The sequence below is a fragment of the Bidens hawaiensis genome, unplaced genomic scaffold, assembly GCF_021521415.1.
Source record: "Bidens hawaiensis isolate Kalapana, Puna unplaced genomic scaffold, B.hawaiensis_p1.1 tig00007800_1, whole genome shotgun sequence".
In the NCBI taxonomy this organism is placed as follows: domain Eukaryota; kingdom Viridiplantae; phylum Streptophyta; class Magnoliopsida; order Asterales; family Asteraceae; genus Bidens; species Bidens hawaiensis.
The window spans coordinates 363,347-391,182 of NW_027491541.1; the positions used below are offsets into that span (position 1 = coordinate 363,347).

The window sequence follows — 27,836 nt, forward strand, 5'->3', positions numbered from 1 at the left end:
ATCAATAACTTATTTCTAACTAGAAATAAAATTATTTGTAACTTTTAAATTATATTCGTTTAAATAAAATTAATTATAAAGTTTTTTTAATAGTCATCAACCATATTTATATACATCATCTATTATAAAGTTTCTTTAATAGTCATCTATTGAATATTGATTAAGACTTTATTTTAAATATCAATTAATATAGTATTATGAAAGACCAAATTTAGGATTTTGATTGTCATAATAATTTGTTTTGTAACGTAATTTTATAATATACTTATAAAAAGAAATGTGTTAGATATTGTTCATCTTTTAACATTGATGTGTAATAAATGTTTTTAATTAATGTGTAAACACGGGTATTATCTTAGAGTAATAAACATTACAGTTATTGGTGCGTAACAAATGTCTTAGATAGAGTTTATTTTTTGAATCAAAATTGAGATAGAAGCTTTGTTGAATCGACATTGTAGAATTATTTTATTGATTTGGAGACTAATTTCCTTTGTTTGCTTAATATTGTACGATGGTGTAAGTTATAAAATCTTTTAACTTTTCATTTATCTTTGTTAGTCTTTGTATTTGATTTATATAAGTTATGATGTCTTATAATTCATGTAAAATTATCATGTATTTATACGTATAACATTTGCATTTCATTAAATTTATATTTATGTGATGTTATATATATATATATATTATGTTTTTAAATATTTTCCATCGTGTGTAACACGAATACTAATCTAGTAAGACCAATGAACTAGATTTCTTCTCACCCTTCTCATTTTTGTTGTCGTTTGTATTTTAACTTTACCCGTAATATGTATAGTATATAATAGTTACAATTTATGAAGGGTCGGCATATATGGTTGGAAGGGCACTGACATCCATCTTCTGGGAGTAGTGGCTGATCGATATGGTCGAAAACCAATTATTCTTGAAAGCACATCATCGGTGTGAGTAACTACTTTCACTTGTAGCTGTTTGAAACCACTTTGTGCATCTCAACCTTTTGTCCTCCTAAATATTCATATTCTTTCAGGGTTATTTTCAACACACTTTTCGGTATTAGTGTCAACTATTGGATGGCTATTGTTACAAGGTTTCTTCTTGGCATTTTAAGTGGGTTACTCGGAACGATAAAGGTGCATTCCTTATCTTACATTTTGTAGTATATATGTTTAGATTTTAGTATCTGATTTGTTCCCTTACATGTTGGCAAACAGGCGTATGCATGTGAAATTTTCCCGGAAGAACATCAAGCTTTAGGATTATCGGCAGTAAGCAACGACTCCTTTTTATTTTGATATTTCGTAATATTGATAATTTTGATATTTTAGGATTAAAAGGATATATAACGATAGAATGGTAAAAAACTATGATGTTTACAATGAGCTAAGGAAGTAAACGTGATCCAAAAATAATATCCAATACTCCCTCTAGTACTCATGTAGGTAGTTACAAATGCCTAGCTTGTCAAGAAGGTTATAAAATTGTAACGCACCAAGGGGTGTAGTCAATAAATTAGCAATATGTAATTATGTGTCAATGTGAATGAGCCACACTACTATTGGCTTCACCCTTTCTCTAACAAAATAACATGTTGTCCCTTCATGCAAACAAAGGTTGTCAATATGATGGGTGCAAGAATATCACAAGAAAGAGGTGCCGCAAATCAGGAGACCCAAATTCTGTTATGAGCCATCTCGTTAATAAGATTTCACTCACGCTGATCGCCATGGCATAATATTCAGCTTCCGATGATGAGCGAGAAATGACTGATTGTTTCTTTAGTTACCATGAAACCGGCACACCACCCAACACGAGTAAGTAGCCGGTTCTTGACCGCCTAATAAGAGGACAACCAAGCCAACCTAAGTTACAATAGATAGTAAAGTTCGTTCCTTCTTCCATAGAAAGAAGGATTCATTGATAACGTTTTAAGGTATCTCGGAACATGAGTGGCAACATCCACGTGTGTCTGTCTCGAGTCAATAACGAGTTGACTCAAGATGTTCACAGAATAAGAGATATCAAGTCTTGTGTGGTTCTAATGGTAAGATGGTTTGCACACCCTCGCCAAACCCTCCGGAAAAGCAACTGGGTCTCGCGGTTGATTGAGATTGGAGACACATATTTGATTCCCACTTGAGCCATTTCCATGGGCATCTAGGTGAATGAACGAATTAGGGTTTTAGTTCTGTTTGAACCCGCCGTTGGGCGAGGGTTTATGGATTCCATCTGGTTTCCGCACATCAGCAGGGTATGGTCTCATAGCAGTCGAGGAGTCGACCTTGAACGTAGCTCCGGAAAGGGTAGGTTCGCACAGAGATTCTCCTTCGTTAAAAAAACGGTAGAGAAGTCTACCTATCAACCTTCGAAACTTGTGCGCATCAACATGAGTTTCTTAATCATCTTCCCGGGCAGGGCCACGAATGTGAGCTGTGGTATCGATGTTGATTAAATTATTTGGCAGCGGAAAAATTCATTAGGACCGTAGTTTAGAAAAATTACCAGAGTGTAAAAAGATTGTGATTCTTTTTTCATAAACTGGGGATAATACTGATGCAATGCGGATATAGTAGAAAAAGTGTTAAGTTTTTCAAAGCTTTGTTCACACAATGTCTAGTTTTAAATTTATTAAATGATTATTATCTTAACTAAACCACACATAAATAGGCAAGTATACCTATTGTGTATGTAATAAAGTATAGGCTAGAACCAAGTATCGATCCATGGACACACTTGTTTGATTTTTACTACTAAATCGTTGTATTCCAACCGGAAGTGAATATCATAATAGTATTGGTTTTGATATGCAAGTTTAGGCAGAAATTAAAAACATAAATTAAAAGACAATATTTTTGGGCTTTAATATTTTTAGACAAAAGATCAAATATTAAAGTGTATTATCTTGGTTTAAACTCTTCTTAACTTCACTTTAAAAATGAATTAGTAAACATGTGATACTAGCGTGCTATAGTGATTAAATGTGGGAATAACACCTTATTCCTAAGTCATGTTATTCCTTGATAATTAAAGAAAGAGATAAGCATAACTTCATGACCTCCACTAAAACATCATTTTATGTAAGTGCGTGGTTTATGATAAATATTAATAAGATAACTCACTTTAAAGATGAGACAATCCCTTAAATTACTAAGTGAATTGTCATTGATACTTTAGTGAAAATAAACTTTGTATTATACTTAAAATATCAATTAATATTAGTTAAGTTGTAATGGATTAACCTTGAATTACCAAATCTTAATCCACACAACTCTTGGACAATTATAGAACTCATGTAATAACCATCCAAGAGGTGTTAAAATAGGTTATGTTGCACACTCATTCAACGAGTAATTAACCGAATTAAGTGGGTGAATATCAACAATCCCTCTCCACAAACATTGTTGATAAGTCCCATTTAAAATGACTAACTACTACAAATATTCCACTTGGTCCATGTCAATATTATGATTCATGTTTTTTTCCCGACCAAGCCCTTACAAGAATGGTGATTTCTCGACTTAACCTCAACCTTGTAACTTGGCGGCTCATTTAAAGATTCTTAATTTAACAACCAAGCCCTTACAAGAGTGGCAGTTCCCGGATTATCGTCAAGTTCAGTACTTGGTGTCTATTTTAGGGTTCACCAAGGCTTCGCAAGACTAACAGTTTCTCTGCTTATCGTCAAGCTTGGCACTTGGGGTATCTTTTAAGAGTATTTTAACATTTTTCATCAAGTGGTGGTTGTTACATAACCATTACAAATTAAAACCGATCACATGTTAACTATGATTATTGAACTTTACTAAAGATTCATTAATAACCAAGATGATACTATGAAAGTTTAGCCAATAATAAACATAATGTTAATAATCAAAGTAATAGATACAAACATGATCAAATTGAAACAACCTAACCAACTTGGGTGACTAATCTTTGATGTTAATGACTTCTTCTAAGAGCTTAATCTTCTTAATATTCAAGGGTTGGATGGATGAGATTAATTTCCTTATTAATGGCGGTGAAAAGAGGTGGTTGAAGTGGAGTTAATGAGGCAGAAAGGTGTATTGAACGAAGGAGATGAACATTCAATTTGTAGGCTGTCCTGGTGTCCTTAGAACGACCGTGTTGAGCATAACAAGGGCGTGGTGACTTTTTTTTGTCCTGCTCCACTAAATAATTCATCATCAGTTCGTACAACATGGGTTAACACGACTATGTTAAGAAAGGCACAACCGTGTTGAGTCCACAACAGTCCAAATTTCATCCAATTTTGTTATTTTCTCTTGTAATGAAGGCATGGCGGTGTTTTGGGAAGGCATGGCCGTGTTTTACTTCAGAATATTCTATTTTGTCTTTTTCTCTTGTTCTTGATAAAATGGGTGTCACTAGGTTAACATGACCATGTTTTGGCTTCTTGATTTTTGTCTTTACTTCATATGCTCTAGGCATGGCCATGTCTTGATTCACCATGTGGCGTGTTGAGTCTTTTTCATCATTTATCTCCATTTTTCTTCGTATATCAGCTCCTTTTATTCATTAGGGCTGTATTTACCTGTAGATAGAAATCATAAACATTAGTGGTTATTTATTCTAATATATTTGCCGATATTACGCTTATATAGGGATAATTTAGTGCTGAAAAGATGTATAAATTCATATACATCAAATAGCCATTTTTATACAAGCATATGTTTTATAGGGATAAACCCCAATTTACAAAACATATTTCTTTACTCTGGTGACAAACCACTTATTTAAGGTGAGGTGCCGTGTGGCACCGTTCATGTTTCTTTCACAACAAGTCATCTGAAACACGTTTAAAAAGTATTTGATGCACGGGAAATGCCAGTGAGTACATTCACTTGAAAGTGAAACATTTTTACAATACAACAGATGTTATTACATTTTCTTACTTACAAATAACCAAAAGGGTACTTGTCACTCGACAGTATGTGACTATGGTCATATTACTTATTGGCTAACTCTTTGTCCAATAAGTAACGAATAAGTAAAAATTGTATACAAAACCACACAATACCAGTAGTAACCACCCATTGATTCTACAATATTTTAATCACTGTAATGATGAAAACCATTTGCAAAATTTTGAAAACATTTGGACTGTTATACTCTATCATGAGTTATAGGGGTTTAAAAATCTCAATCATAGGTTTGGAAAATTGTCATCTCACAAAATTGTGAGTTGTACAAAAAATTGAATATCTCAGCTTATAAGTTTACAAATTACGAGTTTCCTGGTGTTAAGCACCTAATTTAATATATTGTAGTACTTATCAATATAAACTGAAATGCTTAATCACGAGATTGAAAACTTTACACGATGTAACAAAGTCTAACCTTGTTTAGGTAGAGATTTGGATTCATGTATCAAAGTCTCGATCAATCGGGCATGGTATCATTACAGCTACTAGTGGTATTATACCCACACTATATAAGAGAAAAAGAGATAGAGTGTAAGGAATGAGCGACGAAACAATGCCCTGATTACCTCCTTTTTATAGCTGACCGAGGGATTAGTCGCGTATCGCGACAACCTAAAAAGGAGGCCATTGCATAGCGATGGCTTTATAACCTTGCCGAGTCAGCCTTAGCTATGCCACGCGGCTTGAAACGTGGCATGCAACATGTCACAGATGCATAGCCAGCACGTCATGTAGCGCGATGGGTCAATTGAGTAACCGTCGCATAGCGCGAAGACTGCCTTCGTGTATCGCAAAGAGCTTTGTATTTATCCATCGCGTAGCGCGACATAATTGACTTACCAATTGGCTTGACACTTGTCATGACCTGGTCCCACTCCGCAAAAATACTAAGGTTGTTCTCAAGTGGCTCTTGGTGATGCGAAATGCAAATTGTGCCATCAAAGCGCCACATTGCGCACATCGCTCGTGCCCGTGCCCATGCGCGTCGGTGCTCCTCACTCTCGTTAATGCCATTGAATGTGTCTTGCTATAAAAGAATATCTTCTTGTGAGCCGTCCTCCCAATAAAGAGCTCACAAGTTAATCATTCTATCAATGTGGAACAAGTCATTTTCCATTTCACCAATGTGAGACAAACTCACTTTCCCATGGTTCACATTCTCAATCACACATTTTGGATTGTTACATCTACAGCCAAGCATACCGCAATCTACTAAAATGTTAAAGAGTATATTTTCTTTTGACTTATTACTAAGCCATCTTTTGTTCGAGCAACTTCAATTCCCAAAAATACTTTAGTGTATTATATTTTTTTTTGTGATCATTCCAGGTGATGATCACACGGTCATCAACATATATGAGAGCTGCAACAAAGGTGTCACATTTCATGTATTTGAATAGCGAATGATCTACATTGGATTGTTTGAAACCAATGTTGACAAGAGAAACAATGAATCTTTGGTACTAATTCTTGGGGGCTAGCATTAGACTACATGTCAACTTCTTTAGTTTACATACTCTCGATTCATTTGTTGTGAAAAAATCTTGGGTAATCTTCATGTGAACCTCTTCTTCTAAGTTTCCATGTAGAAAAGGTATTACTAACGTCAAGTTGTTGAATAAACCACTCCTTTTCATTGCTACTACAATCAAGGTTTTAAAAGTGACGGGCTTAGTTATCAGTGCAAAGGTACCATGAAAGTCGATACCTTCTATTCTCGTGCAACCCTTTACAACGAGTCGAGCATTGTAACGTTCAATCTCGCCATTGGGTTTGTATTTTGTCTTTGAAACCAAATTTGAGTCAATAGCACATTTCCCGTTTGGTAATTCTTCAAAGTACGACGTTCCATTTCTTCGAGGGCTTCGATTTCTTCTTCGTTGCCTCCTTCCACTTTTTCACACTTCATAGCTTGGCTAAATAACTCGGGTTCATAATTTGAAGAGATGGCCATCCTACAAAAGTTTTGTGAGTTTCAGAAAACTATCATTAGAAACATACACTTAGCCATAGAATATATAGTTGAGGACTATGGATTGTAAGCGGCACTACAAAAAAATTGGTCTATGGCAACCTTTATTTCACAAAAAAAGTTGCATTAGACCTAGTGCAACCTTTTTGTTAGATAATGCAACTGTTTCTTTCAAGTGCAACCCTTTTTTTTGTGATATAAAGGTTGCCTTAGGTCAATTTTTTGTAGTGCGGGGATAGCATGGTCTATTGACGAGGGAGCTTTATCACATAATCATCCACAAGTTTGGGTCGAACCTTGGTTCTCTTTTATCTAATTAGCTCATTTGTTTCAAAGTAATTAGTTTCTGTCTCCACTTGCTCTTCTACTTCAACATTTTCGGTTAATATTTTGTAGTGACCAGTTTGTTGATTTGGAATTTCAAGTCCCACAACATGTTTCCTTTTATTGAAAGAAGACAACTCATCCTCATAAACTAGCGAACAATCAGTATTGTTCGGCCCAATGTGAGTTTGATCTTGTAAGGGATGTTAGATCATAAAGATACTAGGCCTAATTAGCTCGTCGAACACCCTTGCCCATTGTGGTCATTTATTTGTTCAATTTGAGAAAAAAAGTTTAAATAGGAAACTCTCATATGGTGTCCCGCCATTTCAAATGATGGATTCCACTACTTTCTCTTTCGCTGGTTTGACCGACGGACCGACATAGCCTACTCCTATGGTGTTTTCAAACCTTTGCAGACATGCGTCATTTGAAATGACAAGTGCTAATAGTTTACGACATTCGCCGTTTGAACTGGCAAGAGTGAACACTACCTTGGCTGATTTGATGACTGGCACATTTTTTTATACAATCTTTTGACCACACACTATTCACTCTAGCCATTTCAAATGGCAAATATTAATTTTAAAAATATTTTAATAAATACTAAAATATACATATACTTTTTTATAAACTTGTTCTTTATTATTGAGAATAAAAATCATATTAATTTCTTGTTTTGTTATTGACTAATTTGGATTACTAACGTATCACTAGGCCGTCCTCTCATCTCCATTCCTTGAGTACTAGAGAACACCCACTATAGGTAAACATATTTTAAAAATTTTAATTTATTAGTAATAAAAAACAGGTAAAAATTTAATAATTTAAATTAGAGTTTTGCCATTTCAACTGGCGAATGTTGAATGGCTGTCGTTTGAACGGTACATTCATTTAATTTGATTAACCTTCTTTGTGATGAGGTCCGTGACATCAGTCGTAGAAAAAAGAGATTCTTGATTCATAACGAATGTCATGTCTCTTAAATCATCGATGCATTTTGGGTTAGCTGGCTATGAAGCACATGAAACTTTATAGACCATGGTTAAGTGTGCTAAGGTGGAGCAGTACCAGAATGATTGACCTATCGGGAAGTTTCTACCGTAGCAACCAAAAAAACAAATGCGTGATTTCCTGGATGTTGTCCACCGTTGCAAAGCAAACAATATTTGTGATAGGGGTTGGATGTTAGAAAAACCAAAACCCCTTACTAAACTCATCCACCATTGTTAGAAATTAGTACCCCCGCATGAATAGGAAGGTGTTAGTATTTTCCTAAAACATTGGATTGCAATAACTCAAAACAATAACAAAATTTTTAGTAATACTAACAAGAAATCATAATCTTTTTAGATGATAAATTAAACTTAGTATTATACTTATGTTATATTGTTATTATGTTATTATTAGATAGATAGATAGAATATGGCGGTTGGCTGTATAACCGTTATAAACGGTTAACCGCCATTTTGCTTGTGTATAAATATGTCTATTGTACTAATGTATCATTCACCAAGATATTCAATAAAATATCCATTCGTTCATATAAGAATTCGATTGCATGCTTTGTTTGTTTACACACACATACAACATGAACAACACGAATTCACTAATGATGTTAACGATGATTACGGCTTCCGCTATTAAAGTGGTATCAGAGCCACGGTCGGAAATTGAACAGAAAAGATCAAATTTACATGATCTTGGGAAGAAAAGAATGAAGACGGTAAAACGCGGATACGAATACGGGCGAGAAATCAACAATGATCCCGATCGTATAACCCCGCGATCACGCGCGATTGCAAAATTGAGACAAGAAATTGCAATCTTAGAATTGGAAAAGGAATTAATGATAATGGAACATTCCGACGGTGAAACATCTGAACCTGGACGGATTGATGAGTTAAAGATAATAGAATGTGACAAAAGCAAGGATGATTATGATGATCAAAACGACGATATGAATACGGAATCGAAAGAGAAATTGGTGGGTTATCAACGACACCAGAAAAGAACATGCAGCGATGACGAAGAACAAAAAGATTATCATGCACGGAGTATTGCATGCCTAAAGAAATCAAGGGACCAACGCAACCGGTCACTGACAACGATAAAGGAATCAAACGATAAGAATCGCGATGCTTTGTTCTTCAAAGAAGATATGGAAATTCATATAAAGGATAGACTACAACCAATTGAAAAAGAAACATTGCATCGACAGAAAAGAAAAACAAAATCAGATTTTGTGACAAACTTTAGCGACAAAAGATTAAAGGCTAAAGTGACAAAAGGAAGACACTTTGTGACAAAAAGGAAATTTAGTGATCCTGGTTACGAAAATTTCCGGAAATCAAGAAGATCAAGAATCGACCAAGAAACAGTGGAACCACAAAGACATTTTTGTTATCGAAAACCGGGGCATACAATTCATAATACGTCTTATCAAATTTAAGGATGAAGTTATCGCTTCTATATGGGATACAATGAATGTTTTTATTCAATGTGAGACCATATATAAAGACGAAGGTTATAAGGTGGTCATCATTAAAATAAACACATGGGAAGAACAACAATGTCGAATACGAGGGTACTTAATCAAGATCTACAAACTTATGGAAAAGGATCATGCATCCATTATTTCAAGCAAAAGGTTGGATGGAAATCACACTACTGCAAGAAACAAAGTTTTTGAGGACTATGCAACATTTATGGATTAAGCCAAAAGGAGACAAGACTTAATTTTAAAGAAGCAAAGAAGCCCTATATGAAGCATAAAAGGAATCTGCCAAAGACTAACGAAGATAGTTTAATTTAGGGGATAGTATTAGATGATAAATTAAACTTAGTATTATACTTATGTTATATTGTTATTATGTTATAATTGTTATTATTAGATAGATAGATAGAATATGGCGGCTGGCTGTATAACCCTTATAAACGGTTAACCGCCATTTTGCTTGTGTATAAATATGTCTATTGTACTAATGTATCATTCACCAAGATATTCAATAAAATATCCATTCGTTCATACAAGAATTCGATTGCATGCTTTGTTTGTTTACACACACATACAACATGAACAACACGAATTCACTAATGATGTTAACGATGATTACGGCTTCCGCTATTAAATCTTGTATGTTTGGCTTTAACACACATAACAAAAAGAGTTTTTGGTTTTAAAAGAAAAATTCTTTAGAAAAACATGTGAGAGTTTATCATCTGAAGCGTGCGCACATCTTTTATGCCATGTGTCTATTAGACTCTTGCTTTCCTCTTATTGCTCTTCATCTTCGTCTCATATAAACCAACTTTGTGTCTACCCGTTCCAATCAAATGTCCTCACACGTAAATCCTGGATGAACGTACAAAATCAGGAAAATAGTTATTAACACAGGAGATCTTAGGATAATTTGCTAACAGATAACAAGTTAGCGTTTGAAATTTAGACATGTAGGAGCCATCTAATCCTAGTTTGATTTGGAAAGGTACAATCACCTATTCCTTCAACTGCTATCGAATCCTTGGTAAGAATTGTGACGGTGGTTTAATGTTGGATTTCGTCTTGTTATATAAAACTTGCTCATTATAAGTTTTATGAGATCAGTGGCACCTTAATCAATTATCCATTTCCCACCTTTATCAACTACAGCTGTTACATTAATTAGCCTTAGAAAGCGAGTCATTACCCGCCATTTCTTTGTTCCCAGAAAAGCATTTTATATGTGAATTGTTCATAGTGATCGGTGTTTAGGCCTAGCACCTGGCTTGGTTCGGCTTCAACCATCGCCGCCTTCGGTTTATTTTATTCACGTTGCTCTCTTTTGCCAGGCCATCATTCTGGAAAACTGATACGTTTGAAACATCTGTCTCTGGTAGTGCCCATCTCTACCACAAAATGTGCAATGCTTAATCTGATCGCTAACTGTCTGTTTAGAGTCTTTCTGTACAACCTTATTTTTTTATGGCTCTTATCACGCTTCCCAGAAACATATGCTTGTAAGGCTGTTAGATTGACAATTGTCTTCTTTATGGTTGTGATGAAACTTTGTTGCTCGTCTTCTGCAACAAGGTGGTAGGCAGTTCCTAATGAAGGTATGGGTTTCGTGGCGAGAATCTAAGCGCTTATTATCGAATAGTCATTATCAAGCTCCATTAGGAACTCATACAACCTCTCTTTGTCCTTCAAGTCACTTAATTTCTGCCCAAGACCGTAGGTACAAGCACTGCAAGTGCATAGTGGTATGGGAAGCATAGAATCTACTTCATCCCATACTGAGCGGACCTTGGTGTAATAGGCTGAAATCGAAACACGGTTTTGTTGAGTTGTGCTGTTGGCTTGCTTCAACTCATATGCTCTTGGTGCACTCTCTTTATCAAATCTCTCTTGGATATCCGTTGACATATCTTCAGCAGAAACGCATATTTGATGCTATATATGAAACATCATTTTGAACGTACGTATAAGTATTATTAGTAATATTAATTTTTGTTATGTAACAAGACTACGCAATTATCCATTAGCATAGGTTTAGGCAGTTACTCTTGATTTCAGAATGATTGGTGAGTATATGTGTATCGACATGTTATAGTTGTAAACACAACAAGAACGCATTCAATAATGTTAATTCAATTCACGATTGTATTTCAATCTTGATTTATACCAACATGTGTCACTTGCTTTAGGTTAGTACATCATGGGGCATAGGATTAATCATTGGCCCAGCATTGGGTGGTTTCCTTGGACAGTTTTTGTATATGTCATACATAATATGTTTTTTGGGTAAATATAATAATCAGTATTGCCTTTTAATGTTTTTATTCTTTTCGTGTTGTTATATATTTAGCCTTGCAGAGAATTTTCCAAGTCTAGAATCTCCGGATTCTTTATTTGGGAGGTAAAGTTACCGTTTTGCTTGCTTCTTGATTCCTTGACAGTAAGACACTATTTCCAAATATTATAGTTATTTATTCAATTTACTTATGACTTGTGATGCAGATTTCCATATTTGTTGCCTTGCCTTTGTATCTCCATTTTTGCACTTTTTGTGACCATCGGTGCATTTTGGCTTCCCGTACAATTTCCTAATTACCATTTCCTTAATTCTTAACATGAACTTTTTATAATTTAATTTAAACTGCAGGAAACATTACACTTTTATAGAATGACTTGGATGTTAAATTAATGTTGACTTAGGAAACAAGTTGTACGAGAAAGTGGGAGAAGTAGTTGGAAGTTACTTGAAAGAGTAAATGGAGAACATGGAGTTCATGCTATGCTACGTGGGTTGTTTACAATTTGTTTTTTTTATCTATTTAAGTGATAGGCTAGTTTGTTTTCTATCATCACTTTTTCATTCACAGTACTTTCATTTCCTCTTTGTAACTAGTTGTTTTTGAAATTCAATATAAACCAGAAAATTGTCCCAAAATCTCTCTTGTTCTTCTCTGATTACCCCTAAATTTGGTATCAGAGCGTTCAAGGTTCGTGTGTGCCAAAATATCTCAGATTCAACAACATGTCAGCCGTCGCTACAACCTCAACACCCCCCAAAGAAACCAGTTCTGTATCCCTTCAAATCCCAACGTTAACGGCGAGCAATTACACCACATGGGCGATCAAGATGGAGGCTGTGATGGATGCCCAAGGACTGTGGGAATCCATTGAGCCATCGGTCGATACAGTAGATGACGAAAAGAAGAATAAAACCGCTCGTGCCTTCGTTTTTCAAGCGATCCCGGAGGATGTCTTGTTGCAGGTGGCAAAGAAAAAGACAGCAAAGGAAATCCGGGACTCGTTAAAAACCCGGTACTTGGGTGCCGAAAGAGTGCAGCGAGCACGGTTACATACTCTCAAGAGGGAGTTTGATTCGTTAAAGATGAAGGACGAAGAGAGTATGGATGCGTTCGCCGGGAAGTTGAGTGGGATGATCTCAAGGTACAGTAGCCTTGGGGAGACTCTTGAAGAAGACGTGTTGGTTAGAAAGTTGTTTGATTCGGTTTTGGAGAAGTATTTTCAATCGGTTGCATCCATAGAACAGTGTTCGGATATAGATTCGATGTTGTTCGAGGAAGCGATCGGGCGATTGAAGGCATACCGAAAGTGTTATGGGGAAGCGGTGTGACATGTCGTTTATCTACTTAATCGGATGTCTACAAATTCAGTGAAAAGTATGACCCCATATGAAGGTTGGAAGGGAAGAAAACCAACACTTCATCATCTGAAAGTGTTTGGTTGCGTGGCGTTCGTAAAGAAACCTTCTGACCAAACTTCAAAGTTGGATGACAGGTGTATTCCCATGGTGTATCTAGGTGTTGAGGAAGGGAGTAAAGCTTATCGCTTGTACAACCCTAACAAACGAAAAATTTGTGTGTCACGGGATGCAAAATTTGATGAAAAGAGACAATGGGTTTGGACTGAAGCCCAAAGTGAGCAGATTGGGCCAAATGTAGCTCAAGTCAACATACAAGCCCAGGCAACAACTGATGACTTAGGTTATTTTAAAAAATCGATGATAACAATGAAGGTAATGATGTTGCACCCTCACATCTCATTGATTCTCTAGATGAACAGATTAGTCCGTCTCTTTCAACATCGAACCCTAGCAACACCATCCCGGTGGAACGATCATCCTATGATCATACACCGCTTCGGGGGTTTCGATCGTTGAATGATTTATATGAAGAAACCAAGCCTATAGAAGATAATCTTGTTCAATTGTTGTTGGTTGATGGTGAACCAACCACGTATAAAGAAGCCACTAAAAAACAAGATTGGTTGGATGCCATGAAGACTGAGTTGAATTCAATCAACAAAACGAAACTTGGTCCTTAGTCGAATTGCCATCGGGCACAAGAAAATTGGGCTAAATTGGGTATTCAAGCTGAAAAAGGATGCAAAGTGTAAGGTGCTCAAGCACAAGGCTTGGTTAGTTGCAAAGGGGTACGTGCAAAAGAAAGGAATCGACTTTGATGAGGTATACGCACCGGTGGCGCGAATGGAAACAATTCGTTTACTCCTGGCTATGGCAGCAAAGGAAGGTTGTTTTGTTCATCACCTAGATGTCAAATCGACCTTTCTAAACGGTGTTCTAAATGAGGAAGTTTATGTGAGACAGCCAGATGGGTTTGTGATCCGGAATAAGGAGAATATGGTGTATAAGTTGAAAAAGGCGTTGTTTGGGCTTTGACAAGCGCCGAGAGCTTGGAATGTTCGGTTGGATGAAGTATTGAAAGAAATGGGTTTTGACAGGTGTACTCTCATTGTAGGTGTTTACGTCGACGATCTAATTGTGACCGGAACAGATGAGAAGAAGATCAATGATTTCAAGAAAAAAATGAAAACGGTGTTTGATATGAGTGGCTTGGGTAGATTGTCTTACTACCTAGGTATTGAAGTAGATCAGAAAGAGGATGGCATTTCGATAAAGCAGTCTGGTTAGGCCAAACGGATCCTACAGATGGCTGGTATGTGGGGTTGTAATCCGGCAAAAATGCCAATGGAGTACAAGATAAGTTTGGCGAAAGATGAAGACGGGAAAGATGTGTACCCAACTGAATACAGGAGCCTCATTGGTAGTCTTCGTTATCTGATCCACACCAGGCCGGATCTCGGGTTCCCGATTGGAGCGGTCAGTAGGTACATGGAGAAGCCAAAGGAAAGCCATCTTGCAGCAGTCAAACAGATTCTGAGGTACGTGAAAGGTACTGTTAATTACGGGCTGAAGTATATAAGAGGTGGAGATGGAAAACTTGTGGGCTATTGTGACAGTAGCAATGGAACCGATTTGGATGATCGAAGAAGCACAAGTGGTATGGTGTTCTATTACTCAGGTAATCTAATAACTTGGTCATCTCAGAAATAGCGAACTGTAGCCTTATCTTCTTGTGAGGCAGAATTTATGGCTGCCACTTCTGCAGCGTGTCAAGCCATTTGGTTAAGAAATTTGGTCGGCGATTTAAAGGGTAATCAACCTGAAGTTGTCAACTGTTAGTTGTTAACGAGTCGGCCATCTCTCTTATGAAAAACCCTGTTTTGCATGGGCGTAGTAAACATATAGACACAAAGTACCATTACATACGTGAATGTGTAGAACGAGGGCAGGTACATGTGGAACATGTGAGCGGGAATCTGCAGAAGGCTGATATACTGACCAAAGCATTGGGTCGGGTCAAGTTTTGTGAAATGAGAGCTTTGTTGGGTATGGATGAGGATGAAGATCCAGGTCAACATTAGGGGGGAAAATGTTAAATTAATGTTGACTTAGGAAACAAGTTGTACGAAAAAGTGGGATAAGTAGTTGGAAGTTACTTGAAAGAGTAAATGGAGAACATGGAGTTCATGCTATGCTACGTGGGTTGTTTACAGTTTTTTTTATCTATTTAAGTGATAGGCTAGTTTGTTTTTTATCATCACTTTTTCATTCACAGTACTTTCATTTCCTCTTTGTAACTAGTTTTTTTGAAATTCAATATAAACCAGAAAATTGTCACAAAATCTCTCTTGTTCTTCTCTTATTACCCCTAACATTGGAGTCTACTTTATGTGATTTTGATGCCGAGGAAAATACAATTGAAAACAATGATTCGTCTTTTATAAGCCTCCTAAAAAACTAGCCATTAATGTCTTATGTCATTATATATGGCAATTTTTCGCTTCATGACTTGGCTTACACAGAGGTGATCTAAAATCTGTATGTTAATTGCAACTCTGTTCTTAATGATCAAACATTTATAAATGGTGTCGGTTTTTCTTGTTTAACAGGTTTTCTCTTTATGGGATGTGAGCCCTAAGAGTTTAGGGGGGGCTCAACTATACTACTGAAGATGTTGGCACAGTTCTGTCTATCTCAGGTTAAGTTTTGAAGTTGCATTAGATCTAAATATAAAGTTTTAAACCTTAATTTATGATTTTACGGTTTATATTAATCACATAAGTCTTATTTTTAGGGGTGGGCCTTCTTATTTTCCAAACTTCAATGTATCCCGTTGCACAAGAGATATGTGGACCCATCGATGTAGCTCGTATCTCAGGAGTATGCAGTTTTCCTTAGATGTCTTTCCTTTGATTTTAAAAGTTAAAACCGCTTGTTCACAAATTCTTCTTAACATATGATAATAATTGTACTTTGTGATTCAATTTTAGTTTTGTGAAAAGGTAAAATACATATACATAGTTTTTAAAAGAAGAGTTTGTTTAGCTTTCAGAATCAAAAGACACCAAATTAACTAAGTTAACACAACTATCTCTGGTACGTGTAGGTTTTTCTTGGAAATCAAAGAGCACAGTATATGCGATTTATATGAACAACAAGAATTTATAATATATAAACTTTATGATTAATAATGTAGGATCGATCTTGGTGTTGATACCAGAGAATCGATCCAGTATTTATACACAACACGAAGGTTAACTGCTGCTATAACCGTTATGGCAGTTACAAAATAATTGATGGCTGCAATAAATTAACCTAACTTCTAAAATACAATTTTAACCCTAGATTAATAAGTATGTTAAAATAAAATATATCTTAATAATGTTTATAATTCAAATACACTCCCCTAAACATAATTAGGTTTAAGGAAGGTCTTATTCTTTGGTAGACTTTGAAATGCTTCATCCAGTGCTATCTTTGCAGCATTGAAGTTTGTTCTACGTTTCTTGTGTTCTTCCTTTCGTTTCTTGAATATATTGTTTGCTCCAATCCAATCATTTCCCATGAATAAAGCATATTCATGTGATTCCTTTAGTCTCCTATCTATCTCAACATTTGCATCTGATTCATTTGACCCGTTATAGTCTTTGTTTTCCAAATTTTCTGTCCAGGCTTGTGGCTTTTTTACATCTTCATTTTCTTTATGACTCCTTCCTGTTACTTCTTTGTTTGTATATGACCTGCATTCAAACTCATATACATCCAAATATTTTGCATAGATTAGTTTCATAACATGTCCATCATACCACTCGAAAGCCAATATCTTTTGCAACCATTATCCACAATCCTTTTTCATCCACTCTCTCATGTCCTCCTTCTCTTTTTACAACAATATATAGATCTAATAACTCCACCTTTTTGTTTTGGTTGTTGTATGGTGGCACTAGCCGATTTAAGGAAAGATGATCATTGAGGAACCAATGTATCATCATTTCGAACTTGTTTCTTAAAAGTTCCTTATATTCAACGAAAAACTACGAATCATCGATTAGATTTATGAGGGCAACACTATCATCAAACGTTCTAAATTCTAAGGCATGTATGATTGCTTCATTTCAATTAAATTTTTCACAATCAAGACTTATGTTCTCCATATAGTTTTCTAACGAACTCCCATTATATTTCTTCACAAACTTTCCCTTCCCTAACTTCAAGAAATTTTCATAATCCTTATTGCATTTATCAACATAATCCTGAATCTTATCTTTCTTTTCTATATTCAAGACAAGCCTTTTTCCTTGGTTATCCTCTATATCATCCGGACTATTTATAATGTTTGGACCTTTAAATATTTGAAATATACGACCAATGAACCCGTCAACTTTTACTACATACCCTTGAAGGATTAATTTATCATAACTTAGGATATATTTGTCAACATTAGGAACATAAAAAACGTTAGGGATAAATAAAGTTTCTTTTTTTGCTTAAACATTTGCCGTTCCTAATCCCCTAATAAATATTTTCCATGTCCCTTCAATACATGTTTCTATTCCATAAGAACTTTTGATAAAACTGGACATTGATAAATTACCCGATCTATGATGGTTGATAGTATAACTCATGTACCACATATTTGCCCATAAACCTTTGTCTGAACCTGCCACCAACAAATCTTCCTGATAATTTTTAGTGTTGGAATGATTTCTGGTTCCCACATCTAAGGATTGACTTATTAATTCCCTGGCCTTATGATCTTCTTTAATCGGACAATAGGCGATGAAGTGCCCAAGTTCTTTGCAGAAATAACAGCGTTGTTGCTTCCTTCTGCCCCTTCTGTGTTTGATCTTACGTTGTTCGATAATGCAGTGTTGGCAAGGCATCATGATGAGAAAGAGTTTATTTGGTGCATATTGGGTTGATTCGATAGGGAGATAACAGTGGCTCTGATACCAGATTCTTGGAAATCAAAGAGCACAGTATATGCGATTTATATGAACAACAAGAATTTATAATATATAAACTTTCTGATTATTAACGTAGGATCGATCTTGGTGTTGATACCAGAGAATCGATCAAGTATTTATACAAAACAAGAAGGTTAACCGTTGCTATAACCGTTATGGCAGTTACAAAATAATTGACGGCTGCAACAAATTAACCTAACTTCTAAAATACAATTTTAACCCAAGACTAATAAGTATGTTACAAATAAAATATATCCTAATAATGTTTATAATTCTAATAGTTTTGTCTATACCTTTACTCACATCGTATCCATACATAGCGTTATTATCAGGCTTCATGCTCACTTTTACATTAAATGTTTCGTCGATCGTGAAGAACGTTTTATCAGTAAGTTTTTCATGGATCAATTTTTTTATGCATCATGTTGCCATTTAACTTTACTTTCACACTTTTACAAGGTGTCCATCATAACTGGCACGCTCTTGCTGCAAAATAAAGCTGTGGTAATATTAGTTCTTCCAAAGCTATTTTCTTTATTTTTAAAACATTTGCAGGCTCATAAGTTATTAATATTGTATACATAAATAACAGGATTCACATCAAAGAGGTGCAGCCAATGGTATAGCCATGACTTTGCAGTCGTTTTGCAAAGCCATTGGTCCAGCTTGTGGTGGAGCACTGTGAGTACTCATCTATTTAATACTCTCATATTTACATACCGTATTATCAAATTAGACCCAAATCAAATCAAATTATATCTAACTTTTCTATGTTTGTAGTTTGTCATGGTCCCAAAAGAGACAAAATGCTACATTTCTTCTTGGTATGTACTTTTTACTCGGTTTATTATTCTCTTCACATGAAAATGCTATTTTTTGTGTCATATACATCAACCCTAATAGGATATAGTTGAAATAGTGTAACATGAACACGACACGTTTAACCCACTTATCAAAACAAGTTAACTGCTGGCGACTAGTACACATGGTATAAACAATTGTAAATGTGTTACACGTGTCAACATAAACATGACCAATTTAATCAAACAGGTTTAACAAATTGACCCAAAGACACCTTGTTTATTAAACAAGTTAGATGTAAAGTAATTTTGTTTATATTTTATTAATTTATTAATTTCAGGCGACCAGATGATATTTTTTTTACTGAATGTGATTGAAGGAATTGGAGTTCTACTGACTTTTAAGCCATTTTTAATCTCAAACCATTACTAGTTGAACCCAAAAATATATATACACAAAAAGATGTCTTCCTATAGGAATCCAAGGGTTGTATGTTTTGGGTGCTCTAATCGCCAAAAATAACATCTTTTATGCTGACTTTATATAAAGTCAAACATACAGGTCTTCTAGCTTTGTGTTGTATTATATTAATTATGTTTAAGTTGTGGTTCTCAACTTGTTATGCATTTTGTCATAGGCTTAATCGGGTTTTAAGTGTACAAATCTCAAATCATTTTTCTCAAAAAAGTATTCTTCTATTATTCCTGGTTCATTTCTTTTATTTTATTGAGTCTTCTTTACTTCGCATACTAACAACAATTGTAGCAAATGCGAAATACATATGTAAAGTGTTTACCGTAAAGTAAAACAAGCATCAGTTTTAGAGACCGTAATAAATTTCAATCCTCTTTTTCTTCTTCCCCCACACCCCAAAAAAATGTAATGTAAAATGTTAAATCAAAACAGATGCATGGCAATGTTGTATTTGTTGGATCAATTTAATTAATAAGAGAAGTAGTAGAATGATTGGGACACTTTCATTGAATAATCAAAAAGCCTTAAATAGGCAAACATATTGTTATGCCCCATTTTGTTCTATAGTCTTTTGTATTTGTTTATTTTATTTACGATGTATCTTGTTAGCTTGTCGGTTTCTGTTGTATGCTGGGACCCGAGACCTTGTAATATTGAGACCTTGTAATATTTTTTGTGTCATATACACCATTGTGTCTTTTCTCTTATCATTGTGTTTTTTCGTCATTGTGTCTTTCAACTCATCATTATGTTTTTTTAAATACTAATAACACCATTTTATAATAATAATATGAAAAAATAATGATAAAATTACAACAAATTATCTAATACATAAAACACAATGATTAATACATGTTACACAATAACTTGAAACGTAAAACACAATGGTAAAGATGTATAACACAATGACCTAAACGTAAGACACAATGGTGAATACGTATAACAAAATGGTCTAAGACGTAAGACACAATGGTGAATATATATAACACAATGACTTGAAATGTAAAACACAATGGAAACAATATATTAGACAATGACATAATGAATAACAAAAAAACCGTAATTAAAAAACCCATTAATTTTTTTTATTTTAAATAACAATATGATACTCATATTAAAGATAAAAAACGCTTATTATTATGGTGACTTTTTTTTAAAAAAATATTGTCATATAAAAAAGTTATGGACATTTTAAAATGATGAGGTGGATTGCATGTGCCTTGCACGTGAAGAGAGAAAGTCAACAAAGGTGAGTTATTACATTCATACCCTTTCCATCAATTTTTATTTATTAAATTAATCTCAGCCATTCAAATATCTATACATATTATTAAAGCAAGGAGCAATTTTCACATGTCATCATTCTAGGGTATCCACATAGGATGCCACATCATTACCTTGTTACCATTACCTTTCTTAAGCATGCCAACTTATCCACTAACCTATATTTAAACCATAACATTTCTTAATTCTTTACCATATTCAACATTTTCTCTCTTTCACCTATTAATATATTCCGGCGAATATCATTCAATATTTGTATCAATTTTCCGGTAAGTTTGTATTTTATAATAAACTTCCTATGGTTTATCTATTTTTTCCGGCAACCTTATTTTTTTTCGGTTGTTGTTTCTGCTAACCTTTTTATGTTTATTCTTATTGTTAACTGATTTTATTAAAATCAGTTTAGGTTGTAAATCATAAACGGCCATGAAGGTGATATGTGAACGTTTTACGTTTTTTCGGTAAGTATTTCCGGCAAGATTTTCCGTTACATTTTTTCCGGCTATGTTTTATACCTATAACAATGGTTGTTTTACATTATTTCAGGTTATTTACCCGTTTAATTTGCTGAGGATTTCATTTTAGTTTGTTAATCAAAATCTTATATCCATTGTTACGTTTTTCCGGTAAGTATTTCCGGTAACATGATCCGTATATCAATATTAATATTCTTTTTTATTATTTCAGGTAACATTTTCCGGTGAGTGTCACAGCTTATACAATTTTTTTTCTGGTAACATCTTTAAATTTCGTTTTTTCGTTAACACCTTTAAAATTTTCCTGTTATTAGTTATAATTAAAATAATCCATAATATCAATATTAATATTTTTTTTATTATTTCAGGTAATTGCCGACTCATATAATTTAATTTCACGGAATGACTATGAGTTTATAGTATGTATAGATTTTAATTTTAATGTTGATGTATATTTTATTTTTTTAATTTGTTAATATTCATGTATATTCATCTTATTGTGTTTATAAAAAATAAAATACCATTGTATATCGGAAATCCGAGATAAGTTTGATCTATATTTTTTTCCGGTGTGTTTTAATCTATTTGCTATTAATTATCTCATTAATACCATTTATTTTATTTGACTTTCCTTATTGTTTTAAATAACTTCATTAACTTCATTTTATAGATGTTTAAACAAACCGATTTTAAAGTTAATTTGAATTATTTCAAATTAATTATTTTATAGTCAACGTCAATATTAATTAATTATTTTTATAATAATAATAAATTAATTAAAATTTTTTATTGTTAGTTCAAATATTATATGAATTATCTCATTAATACCATTTATTTTGTTTGACTTTTCTTATTGTTTATGTAAATCATTAACATAAATATTGTAATTTAATTATCTCATTAAATAATTTTATATTCTTTGATTTTCCTTAATTTATAAACAAACCGATTTTAAAGTTAATTTGAATTATTCAAATTAATTTTTTATAGTCAACGTGAATATTAATTAACTATTTTTATAATAACAATAAATTAATTAAAATGTTTTATTGTTAGTTCAAATATTATATAAATTATCTCATTAATACGATTTATTTTGTTTGACTTTCCTTATTGTTTTAAATAGCTTAATTAACATAAACTAGGTTATTAACCCGTGTACTACACGAGTGGAAATATAAAAATCGTCAATTAAATTCAATTAAAACCGTCAATTACTTTTTGGATATACTACGTCTATAAACACTACTTAAAATATATATACTATATTTAAAATGAACTGGTGGGAATAACGAAGTCATAGGAAGACTTATATTAGTATTAAGGCAATTAATATACTACTTTGTAATAGATTGATTAGTAGATGTATAAGATTACGAATGAGTTTTGATTTATTACATAAGAGTTATAATAGAATAAAACTTATTATGGTAATGCAATAACATGTGAAACACCTGTGCATAGCAAGAAAGTTGTTTAGTAATGTGCTAAAATTGCAAAAATGTTTAGAAAGTTGACGTAAAATTAACCATATGGAATCACTTATTATGTTCCGGTAATAAACTAAAAACAACAAAAAAAATTGATTGCCATCCCTAAACTCAACTCATGGTTCGAAACTAAACCTATATATTGTAAAAAAAAAGATTTGTAATAACTACAACAACGTTTTAAGAAAGTTGGGCATTTATTTTTTTTATTTTCAAATTATTGTTGACATCAATAGAAGTTCACACATTCCCATATTCAAAACCCATGATTCACCATAAATCTCACACAATCCTTCCTACATCATCAATAAACTATACAACACAATATATATATATATATATATATATACATCAACGTCGGTTAGTCTATCATTAACGTCAGTTTTTCGGTTGACCAAATAATCATTTCGAACCCTGCAGGGTTGCACCTAAGCTTATTAAGAGATATGCAGCCACAAACAATCTCTTCAGATTTCATAAAACATGCTTATATTATTTCTATACAACAAATTAAGTCCAAGAAATTTTTAGCATACATTGAATAATCAGATATAGTTAAACACAAGAAATTACACTGTTGTCACAAAAAAGTCAAAAGAGTCTCTGATCAACAAAGGAAGACACATAAGACACACAAAGAAACCAATAACACCTTTTGTCATCTTTGTGATTATCATTTCAAGACCCTCTTGTACACGTAAATAAATCAACGGTTAGGCACGAAAATGGAAACATAAAATAAAAAACTAAAAAATCAATGATAATAAGTACATCTAGAAAATTTTCAAAGTGCATCAGTGGCACGACTATTGAACCGAAATATTTTCTAATAATAATAGCTTTTGACCCGCTTGGTTTGACAAACCATTTTGATACTCCTTTTTAAAAACCAGTTTCGACCTAAACTCATTCTTAAGTACCTAAGGATTTTCATGGGCTTTCAATGACAATGTATAATAACAAAATAGAATAACAAATAACAACCATATTATTCTTAAACTTTTACTTATTTTAAAAAAATGGTGAATTTAAATATTGAATTCAAAACCCCTTCATGGCGTAAACATCAACATTCAACATTTTAAACAAAGATTTGTGACTTTGCATGAAAGTTGGCTATGATCTATTTCCTTTTTTCGTTAATACTGCATAGAAATTTGACTTCAAGCAAAGCTGTATAAAACAAACCAATTATGAAACCATTTTAAAATGATCCGTTCTGACCCAAATTCATTTTGCTCAAATCCTTTATTAACCAGAACCCGTTCTACACTGAAACTCATTTTAATTCATGCTTGGCCGGTTTACACCTCTATAATCAAGCATTATAAATGAAGTAATTCCGACTACATTGAAAACAAAATGACATGAACTAATTTTATTAACGCCACTAAAATTAAGCAATAACTGAAGTTATTCTAACTACATTTAAAACAAACATGGTTATATTCATACAAGTCTAATTTCGATTGCAGTTATCATTATAGAGCTATCGTTTCCCTAAAAGACGACATCCTATTATATGACTCCAGCTCCTCACATTCATTAGAATTTGTATTAAATATGTGCCATGTTGCAGGTCCTGAAAGGCTGAAATGGCTACAAGTGAAACACAAAACAGTTTCTTTAATCAGTATTTCGAAGCATTCGAAACTGAATAACTATACATATTTTAACATAGCATGCTTTAATCGTCACTTGTAAATTTACTTAACTTCAGTTTTTTTATTTTTTCTTTACAAAAAGGTTGGCTTCGTTGTAATCTTAAGATAAATGATACAAAATCAAATAATTTTGTTGCTTTATATAATGAAAAATACAACTTGAGACTTTGAGTCAACTGCCGCATGTTGTAGTGCATCTTATTAACCATGGCAGTGTTGTACGATCCAAACCCTACAATAACATTATCAAAATCTGAATCCGTTTATGCTTGTCTAAAATTATTAGATCATTATCTCAATGGAAGAATCTAAATTCCCAATTTAAAAAACCTGCCTAATTTAACGTTCAAAATCTCAATCAGAATAAAAGATGAGGGCTATAATCACATTATGAAGAAATAAAAAGATTCAATTAAAGATAAAAGCATTAGACTCTTAATTATGTTGAAATTCTAAAATAAGTGACTCGGAGTAAAGCCATACCTCATCCTTATTTAGAGTAAAATCATAAACATGCAAATAACACGAGCAATTAACTGGATTAAATTCGACAACAAAAACGCTTCTCAAACCTGGTTAAAAACCAAAACTCAAACCTGGTTAGAAGTTTGAAATTTATTTTTAATGCCAGCTGTCCCGTTTGTCACTTGTGTGATTCTCTGCCTAAATATAAAACATAGTTTATTATAGAAGACCTGGAAAAAAAAAGCACATTACGTTTATGATAACACACATCACCAAGCAAAAAAAACACAAGAAACTGAGTCAAACATGGCCCATGTACAGAAATGATTTACCGGAATACCTATGAGACACCACGGGTATTGACGTCTTTCGGCGCCTTCCTCGAGTGATTATAAATAGGCAGATGACACCTCTAAAAAATAGAACAAAATTATTTTTGTTAACCTTCTTAAATATAGAAGTGATTTTAAAAGTATTTAAGTTTATCATCATTATATGTAATTTGGAATTAATCCAATTCAAAAACAGTTATAATTATATTTACAGAATGTATGTGATTTGTAAAACATATGGCCGAGATTTAAGCCACAACATTAAAAACGTTGAAAACTTACCGTCTTTCTTAAATATATATTTAAAAAATAAAACAATAAGATAAAAAGTATAATTAGATGTTTCAAAATATATAAAGTTAATTGATTAAGTGTATAAAGTTTAAAAAACGTTGAAAAGTTATTATCTTTCTTAATTTTAATGTTGGTGTTATATTATTTGTTTATGTTAATGTAATAACATATAACATATAAGTTCTAATTATTATGAACTATAAGGTGAACATATGCATATTATGAACATAACCCAACTAACAGACTGAACTACGAAGACATAATATAATGAGCTACTTAAAATTGAAACTGAAAACATATAATCATCTGATTAATAAAAAACGTAACAATAAAACTAAGGATGCTGGTGAGAGGAAGGATGCGCAAGCTTCGGTGGATAATACTTCAGTCCCTGTGTCTTCTGAAGGTCGTTCGTTTCGTGATACGTTGGTTGGAAAGGAAAAGGAAGATAGGTTGTTTAATGTGGTTTTGGATGATGACTTCTCTGGGAATGCTTACTGGAATGGGTTGGGATTGGTAGGCACAACTAAAGATTTACCGGCTTTGACGTCTCTAAGGGAGTGGTTAGTATCAGTGAGACTACCGAATGTTCGTATTCGTTATGTGGGAGGTTTATCGGTGGTATTAGTGTTTGATGACAAGGAGGGTATGTTGGAGTTTTTGAGTACATAGGAGGTTTGGGATTCAGTGTTTATTTCCTTGGTGTTATGGGAAGGACAAAGATTACCATATGATAGAATCGCTTGGCTTAAGGTATTTGGGTTGCCCCTTTGCTTATTTGATTCCAGTGTTGTTGACAAGGTTGGGTCTATGTTTGGGAGGGTGGTACAATCGGCTCAAATTAATGAAGACCTTGAAGATTACTCGTATGCCATGGTAGGCGTTTTATGTAACATGATGAAAAGAATTAACCAAGTTTGTAGTTTGAGTTGGAGAAATGAGTTATTATCTATCCTAGTTGAGGAAGAGGTTGGCGAGTGGCTTCCAGACTGCATTGGTTCGGAGGGGGAGGGCCCATTAGACGATGTGGTGCAAGGGAAGAGGACAGTGGAGTGGCATAGAGATGTGGAGAATTCTGTTGTGGATGATGGGTTGAATTTAAACACGAATTTGAACAAGTCTCAGCCGGTTGTTCAAGAGGAGACGGTGACTAAAGGTCATGATCCTCTAGATGCGGATGGGCTAGATTTTTGTATGCCAGATGTTTTGGAGTGCTCGGGTACTAAGAAAAAGAAAAGAGGTAGCTTTAGGAAGAAGAATCGGTTGGATAAGTCGCCTTCTCCAACGGGTCTTGAACGGCCTAAGAAACGGTCTAGGGAAGGTGACGATCCTTATGATATTGATCGTTTTATTTTTACGGTTCAAGGTGCTCACTTAGCCGATAAAGAGGATGGTGGTACAAGTAGCGGGGATTCTGTGGTTGGTTCTGTTGAAGTGGGTAGGGAGTTTGTGACTAGCGAAGATCAAGTGGTGGGAGGTGGGATGGATGCGCTTGAAGAGACAAATGCTACATTGGCGTTGGGTCATACCTTGGGGGCGGTAAACATAGATAGGTATCAACAGTCTGTTTTGAGTATGGTAAGCGAAGAAGGCTTTCAACGTGTTTCCTCATGAATTGTTTATCCTGGAATATTAGAGGGCTGGGTTCGACTTGTAAAGGTAACTGGTTAAAAAATTTAAAAGTGACGAATGAGGTTGGTTTTATTATGATACAGGAGACGCAGTTTCAGTCGTTTGATGGTGTGAATGTGAGTAGGTTTTGGGGTCCTAGAGAATATGATTTTGACATCGTTGATGCTGTTGGTCGGTCCGGGGGCTTATTTTCGGTTTGGGATCCTAAGATTTTCATGAAGACGTCTGTGATTAAGCGAAGGTTTATGCTAGTAGTTTCGGGGTACTTGAAAAATGATGGTCAAAAGGTGTTGTTTGTGAACATGTACTGCCTGCAAAAGTTAGTGGACAAACGTGTGGTTTGGAATGACATCAAAGCGTTGATTTCGGATGACGACGAGATGTGGATTGTGGCGGGGGATTTCAATAGTGTTAGAGATCGGTTGGAACGTCGAAACTCTAAGTTTCATGAAGGTGCGACTAAAGAGTTCAACGACTCTGTAGACGAGACTGGGTTAACGGAGTATTCGCTTCGTGGTCGACGGTTCACTTTTCTTTCGGTCACCAAACTTAGTCGTATTGAC

The 27,836-nt window shown here is 34.1% G+C and overlaps 1 pseudogene; it reads left to right on the plus strand.

The window, feature by feature from the left end:
* The first annotated feature begins 835 nt into the window (after nt 1-835).
* Nucleotides 836-19,642, plus strand: LOC143636137 (protein ZINC INDUCED FACILITATOR-LIKE 1-like; annotated as a pseudogene).
* Nucleotides 19,643-27,836: the final 8,194 nt, after the last annotated feature.